This window comes from Bubalus kerabau, unplaced genomic scaffold, assembly GCF_029407905.1.
Source record: "Bubalus kerabau isolate K-KA32 ecotype Philippines breed swamp buffalo unplaced genomic scaffold, PCC_UOA_SB_1v2 scaffold_26, whole genome shotgun sequence".
Lineage (NCBI taxonomy): Eukaryota > Metazoa > Chordata > Mammalia > Artiodactyla > Bovidae > Bubalus > Bubalus kerabau.
Genome location: NW_026577880.1, coordinates 8,601,239 through 8,608,187, shown reverse-complemented (window position 1 = coordinate 8,608,187; position 6,949 = coordinate 8,601,239).

Here is a 6,949-nt window from a genome sequence, read left to right as displayed (position 1 = left end):
AGGGGAGAAGGGGCTCAGAGGAAGCGGTGCCGGGACCCTCGGTGTTCCCCTCGGGGGAACCCGGTGTGTCGGGGGACTTTTGGGGGTCGCAGGAAGGCTGTCAGGGACCGTTTCACCCTTCAGGGTGGAACAGGGGACTACCCTTGAGACGCCGTGTTGGGCAAGGGCCTCATCTTGCCAAGAGGTGGGAACCACGTGGTTTTTCTCGAGTTGCGGCGGCATTCTCGAGTTACGACGGGGATCTCAGCCTTCCCCTTGGGTTGGCCCTGGGAAGCCCAATCTTCCCCTCGGGTTGCGAGGGAAAGCTGGGGGTTGCGGTCGAGTCACTGCAGGGCCGAAGAGACCTCACCTAGGTGTGTGTCCGGGACCTAATATTTCTCTCCAGGGAAGGCAGGGATCTCGGGGTTGCATTCCAGGCTCCCCCGGGGAGTCAGGCCTCGTCTCGAGGGGAAGCCAGGGACTCCGCTCTCCTCTCGAGTCGCGACGCGGGTCTCTTGGAGCCCCCTGAGCGGCCTCAAGGGAGTCCAGCCTCCTCTTCCGTTTGGAGAGAGGACCCGGGATTGCTCTCCAGGCCATGCAGGAAAAGAAGGCCCTCAGCTCGCGAGGACGGGGGCGTCTCAGGGGTTTCCTCGAGCTGCGGCGCCCGTGGGGGTTTTCTCCCGAGGCACGACGAGGATCTCAGGGAGCCTCTCGTGCGGCGCCAGGGAAGTCAGGTCTCCATGCGCGTGGCGAGGGGGAGCGCGTCCTGGCTCTCGAGTCACGGGAGGGGACTAGGGCCTCGAGACGCGTTGAAGAAGGACTCTAGAGGTCTTTCTCGGGGGGCGGCGGGAAACCCTCGGGTCCCTCGCCTTCTGCCGGGGACCTTAGGGAACTTGCCAGGGTGCCTCTGTGAGGCGAGGGATCCTGTGGAGGTGGCGGGGCCCCTCGGGACTCCGCTGGGTCTGGCGCAACGGAAGAGGGCCTCACCTCGAGGGGAGGCAGGAACCTCAGGCTTCCTCTCCGTTTCGGACTCCGACCGCAGGGTCCCTGCAGAGTTGGGACAGGAGAGTCAGGCCTCGTCTTGTCTGAGGAAGGGAACCCCGCTGGCCTCTCGAGTTGCTCAGGGGGTCTCAGGCCCCTCGTCGAGCTGTGTGTGGAACCCGCGGGTCTTTGCGGACGATGCACGGGGGTGGCAGTGCCCCTTCGTGTTGTGCCTTCACCCACAGGGTTGCCTTCGAAGAGGGGTCCGGGCCTCGGGTCCTTCTCAAGGGCGCACCGGGGAATCGGGGGCGTTCGGCATGTGGCCCCACCCACGTGGCTCGTCTCGAATTTCCTCGTGAGACCGGCCTCATCCTGAGGTGCGCCGGGAAGGCCGGGAACCCCTTCGAGACCACGCAGGGTTATCGCCTCTCCTGTCGCGATCAGGAGGGGAGAAGGGGCTCAGAGGAAGCGGTGCCGGGACCCTCGGTTTTCCCCTCGAGGAACCCGGCGTGTTGGGGGACTTTTGGGGGTCGCAGGAAGGCTGTCAGGGACCGTTTCGCCCTTCAGGGCGGAACAGGGGACTTCCCTTGAGACGCCGTGGCGGGCAAGGGCCTCATCTTGCCAAGAGGTGGGAACCACGTGGTTTTTCTCGAGTTGCGGCGGCATTCTCGAGTTACGACGGGGATCTCAGCCTTCCCCTTGGGTTGGCCCTGGGAATCCCAATCTTCCCCTCGGGTTGCGAGGGAAAGCTGGGGGTTGCGCTCGAGTCACTGCAGGGCCGAAAAGACCTCACCTAGGCGTGTGTCCGGGACCTAATATTCCTCTGCAGGGAAGGCAGGGATCTCGGGGTTGCATTCCAGGCTCCCCCGGGGAGTCAGGCCTCGTCTCGAGGGGAAGCCAATGACTCCGCTCTCCTCTCGAGTCGCGACGCGGGTCTCTTGGAGCCCCCTGAGCGGCCTCAAGGGAGTCCAGCCTCCTCTTCCGTTTGGAGAGAGGACCCGGGATTGCTCCCCAGGCCATGCAGGAAAAGAAGGCCCTCAGCTCGCGAGGGCGGGGGCGTCTCAGGGGTTTCCTCGAGCTGCGGCGCCCGTGGGGGTTTTCTCCCGAGGCACGACGAGGATGTCAGGGAGCCTCTCATGCGGCCCCAGGGAAGTCAGGTCTCCATGCGCGTGGCGATGGGGAGCGCGTCCAGGCTCTCGAGTCACGGGAGGGGACTAGGGCCTCGAGACGCGTTGAAGAAGGACTCTCGAGGTCTTTGTCGGGGGGCGGCGGGAAACCCTCGTGTCCCTCGCCTTCTGCCGGGGACCTTAGGGAACTTCCCAGGGTGCCTCTGAGAGGCGAGGGATCCTGTGGAGGTGGCGGGGCCCCTCGGGACTCCGCTGGGTCTGGCGCAACGGAAGAGGGCCTCACCTCGAGGGGAGGCAGGAACCTCAGGCTTCCTCTCCGTTTCTGACTCGGATCCCATGGTCCCTGCAGCGTAGGGACAAGAGAGTCACACCTAGTCTTCTGTTGAGGAATGGAACTTCGTTTGCCTTTCGAGTTGTTTACAGGGTGACAGGCCACTTGTCGAAATGTCTGTGGGACCTGCGGTTTTTTCTGGACGATGCACGCGGGTGTAGTGCCCCTTCGTGTTGTGCCTTCATCCACAGGTTTTCCTTCAAAGAGGTGTGCTGGCATCGGGTTCTTTTCAAGAGTGGACCGTGAAATTGGGGTCTTTCGACATGTGGAACCACCCACGAGGCTACGTCTCGAACTTCCTCATGAGACCGGCCTCATCCTGAGGTGCGCCCGGAAGGTCGGGAACCCCTTTCAGACAGAGAAGGGGAGTCGACCCTCCTGTCGCAATCAGGAGAGAAGAAGGGGCTCAGATGAAGTGGTTCCGGGAACCTCGGTGTTCCCCTTGAGTGAGTCTGGTATGTTGCGGAACTTTTGTTGTCGCATCAAGGGTGCCAAGTACCGTTTCGCACTTCAGGATGGAACGTGGGACTTCTCTTGAGATGCTGTAGCGGACAAAGGGCCTCATCTTGCGATGACGAGGGAAGCACGTGGTTTTTCTCGAGTTGCGGTGGGATTCTCGAGTTACGACGGGGAATTCAGGCTTCCTCTTGTGTTGGCCCAGGAAGTCTAATCTTCCATTCGAGTTGCCAGGGAGAGCTGGGGATTGGGCTCCATTCACTGAAGGGCAAACTAGACCTCATCTAGGCTTGTATCCAGGACTTAATGTTCCTCTCCATAGGCGACAGGGATTTGGGGTTGCATTCCATACTCACCCGGGGAGTCAGGCCTCATCTCGAGGGGAAGCAAAGGACTCCACTCTCTTCTCGAGTCGCGACAGGTATCTCTTAGAGCCCACTGAGTGGTCTTTGCTCTGTAGGAGAGCTCTAGTGTTCATAAGCCTGTACATAAGTGAACACAGACATTCTGTGTGCATGTTGCTGCATACCCAAAATAGGGCCACAAGGAGCCTCATGCTCTCCATGCGGCGCGGAAGCTGTGCAGCCACGCAGCAGCTGAAGAATCCAACCAATTGCTCTTTTCTTACCTCTGACAGAGCTCACATTGCTGTAGCCCTTGGCAGTTTGAAAACACTGGACCCTAACCCCTCTCAAAGTAGGCCTGGGTTCTAGTTCGAATAGAAAGTCAATAGCGGAGCTGAGGACAGGAACGCGGCAGTCATTTATCACACGCTCCTGCAGCCTGCTACTACAGGGACACTAACGCTAGAAGCTAGGAATGTCTTTGCAAGGTGCGCAAAGGACAAGGGAGAACCTCGACCCTGACTCTAGTATTTCAGCCCCCTGAGCAGATCTGAGGTTCTCCCGCTGTAGAAGCTAACCCATTCCTTTCAAATACAGGCTTCCTAACACAGGGCCAGTTGGCTGCTTGCTCTTCCACGAAGCAGGCTTCCTTAACTTGCAAACTGCGAATTCCGCTTAACAGCCTGGAGGAAAATCGCTTCTTGGAAGATTTTTTTCAGAGGCTGTATCCCCGGAGCTGGGGCCAAGCTAGGGGACCCATACTGACAAGGGAAGGCAAAACCACATCCAATGTCTTTGCTCTGGAGGACAGCTTTGGTGAGCCTAAGTCTTTCAGGAATATTTCTGGCTCTAACAGAGTCAAATTCTGTGTGTGAATCTGCACAGCCAAAATAGGGGAACAGAGAGCCTGATTCTCTCTGTGTAGCTTTGAAGCTGTCTTTCAAACAACAGCTTGAGAATCCATACAATGCTCTCCCTTACTGCTAAGAGAATTCTCATTGCTGTAGTCCTTGACACTTTGTAGAAATCCGCACCCTAACCCTTCTCCAAGTAGGCCTGGGTCCTAGCTCGGAACAACAGGCAACGGCGGAGCTGAGGCCAGTAAGGCACAAGTGAGGTCTCACACACTCTTGCAGCCTGATCGTCCAGGAGCAGTAAGGCCTCTTTTTCCCTGTAGGAGGCTCGCTTGCCTTGCCTCCTGTGAACTGCATTTCCCAGCCTGGGCGCAAAGCTGTTCCTGGAGATTTTTTCTCAGGGGCTGTTTCCCTGGAGCTGGGTCGGACCTCGGGGGCCCAACTCACAGGGGAAGACAAAACCACATGGACAGGTCTATGCTCTGTAGGAGAGCTCTAGTGAACCTCATCTCTCAGGAACATTCTTGGCTTCTACAGAGACACCTCTGTGCATGAAGCTACACACCCAACATAGTGGCAAAGGGAGTCTGATTCTCTCCGTGGGTGCTGATGCTTTGTGGCAAAGCACCTGCTAAGAATCCATCCGCATAGGCTTCCCTCACCTTGACAGAGGTCTCATTACTGTAGTCCTTGGCAGTTTGGAAAGAAGCAGACCCTTACCCTTCACCAAGTAGGCCCTTGTCCCTGTTTGAATGGAAAGGCAGTAGCTGAGCTGAGGCCAGTAAGGCGCCAGTCAAGTCTGACATATTCCCGATGCCTGCTCCTTCATGGAAAATAACGTTAGAATCTGGGAATGTCTTTGCAAGGCTGGCAAAGGGCAGTCAGGAACCTCGACCCTGACTCTGGAATTTCTATCTTCTCAGCACATCTGGCGGTCTCGGTCAGGAGAAACTAACCCATTCCTTGCAAATATAGGCTTCCAAACACAGGCCGGTTGGCTGTCTCTTCTTGCCGAAGGAAGCTTGCTTATCCCACCTCCTGCGAACTCCGCTTCGCAGCCTGGGGGATAAGAGGTTCTTGGAGATCTTTTCTCAGAGGCTGTTTCCACGGAGCAGGGGCCGATCCCGGAGACCCACATGCACAGGGGAAGGGAAAACCGCATGGATAAGTCTTTGCTCTCTAGGAGTGCTCTAGTGAACCTCACTCTATGGGGAATGTTCTTGGCTCCAATGGGGACATCTCTGTGTGGGAAGCTGCATAGCCAACATAGAGACACAGAGACCTGATTCTCTCTGTGCAGCTTTGACGCTGTCGTTCAAACAACAAATTGAGAATCCACACAATGCTCTCCCTTACCACTGAGAGAGTTATCATTGCTGTAGCCCTTCGCAGTTTCTGGAAATCGGCACACAAACACTTCTCCAAGTAGGCCTGGGTTCAAGTTCAGATGAACATGCAATAGCGGAGCTGAGGCCAGTAAGGCACCAGTCAGGTGTCACACACTCTGGCAGCCTGCTCCTCCAGGGACAGTAAGGCCTCTATTTCCCTTCAGGAGGCTCGCTTGCCTTACTTCCTGTGAACAGCGTTTCCCAGCCTGGGCGGAAAGCAGTTCCTGGAGATCTTTTCTCAGGGGCTGTTTCCCCGGAGTTGGGGCGGACCTCGGGGACCCAACTCACAGGGGAAGGCAAAACCAAATGGACAGGTCTATGCTCTGTAGGAGATCTCTAGTGAACTGCCGGGGTCCAGCCCCAGCTGATCCAGGGTATTTGAAGCAGAGACGGCGTAGGCGAGGGTCAGGGAACAACTGCTTAATTAAACGTTAATTAAGGATATAAAGAGTAATAAAATGAGGATAGCTCAGTAGGAAAATTCAGTGGAGAAAAGAGGCTGAGTAGCTTGGTTTACGCGGGGGACCAATAAAACTTCAAGACAAGAAGCTTGCACCACTTACGTAGGCCGCAGGCGTCCTTCCGTTCTCCCGAAGGAGAGGAGACACTGAGGCCTCCCCGGTCGGATCTTAGAAGCCCAGGCAAAATTAGTAAGCTTGGTGGATTCCGCGCTCCAGATGGAGACTCAACCAGAGTGAGAGAGAGAGAGAGACATGGGGAGACCAGTATTTCGAGAAACTGATCCCAATTCTTTACTTTCCATGGTCTACTTTTATACACTGAGATGTTATGCAAAAGTCACGTGGGGTCAGCAGTCCTGACTTTTATCAAAGTCAGGTGCTTCATACAAAAGTATACAGAGGTCTTAGGGGTGTTACATCATCTTCTGGCCGGGGGGCCTGCTGACAATTTACGACCCTCTCCTTGTGACAGCGGTCAGTCAACCAGGACACTTATTTCTCCAGGGGTGATTATTCTTAAAACAGACGCCACCCAAATAAAGTCACATTCCTATAGGGTGAGGGTGTACTGGGTTTTAGTTAAGGAAAGAATTTACTTAGCCTAAGGTCTAACGTGATTTATATCAAAGGTTAATACTTATTTCTTCTATATATTCATTAATGTGTATAAGGGCAGGGGATGTGGAGACTTAGCAGTAAACATCAGCTCAACAAATGAAAAACCCTTCACCAATATGATTTCTAATCAGCCCATTATACTTATACTAATAATTTTCTAACTTTTCTAAGGAACCTGTTTTTAGAAGGTTTAAAGCATCTCGTGCCTCTCATGGTTGGGAGGCTGTGAGCAATCACATGTGGCCGGACAAGCCTGTCAGGCAGGCTAGAGAACCTTCAGAGGAGTTTGTAGGTTAAAACACTCTTGTCACACCCAGGGGTTTTTATCAACTGGAGCTCTAGGTTAACTCCTTCTCCGAAAGAGGTGGTGGGGGACAGCCCCCCGTAAAGTCAGAGGTGTAGGTGAGAGC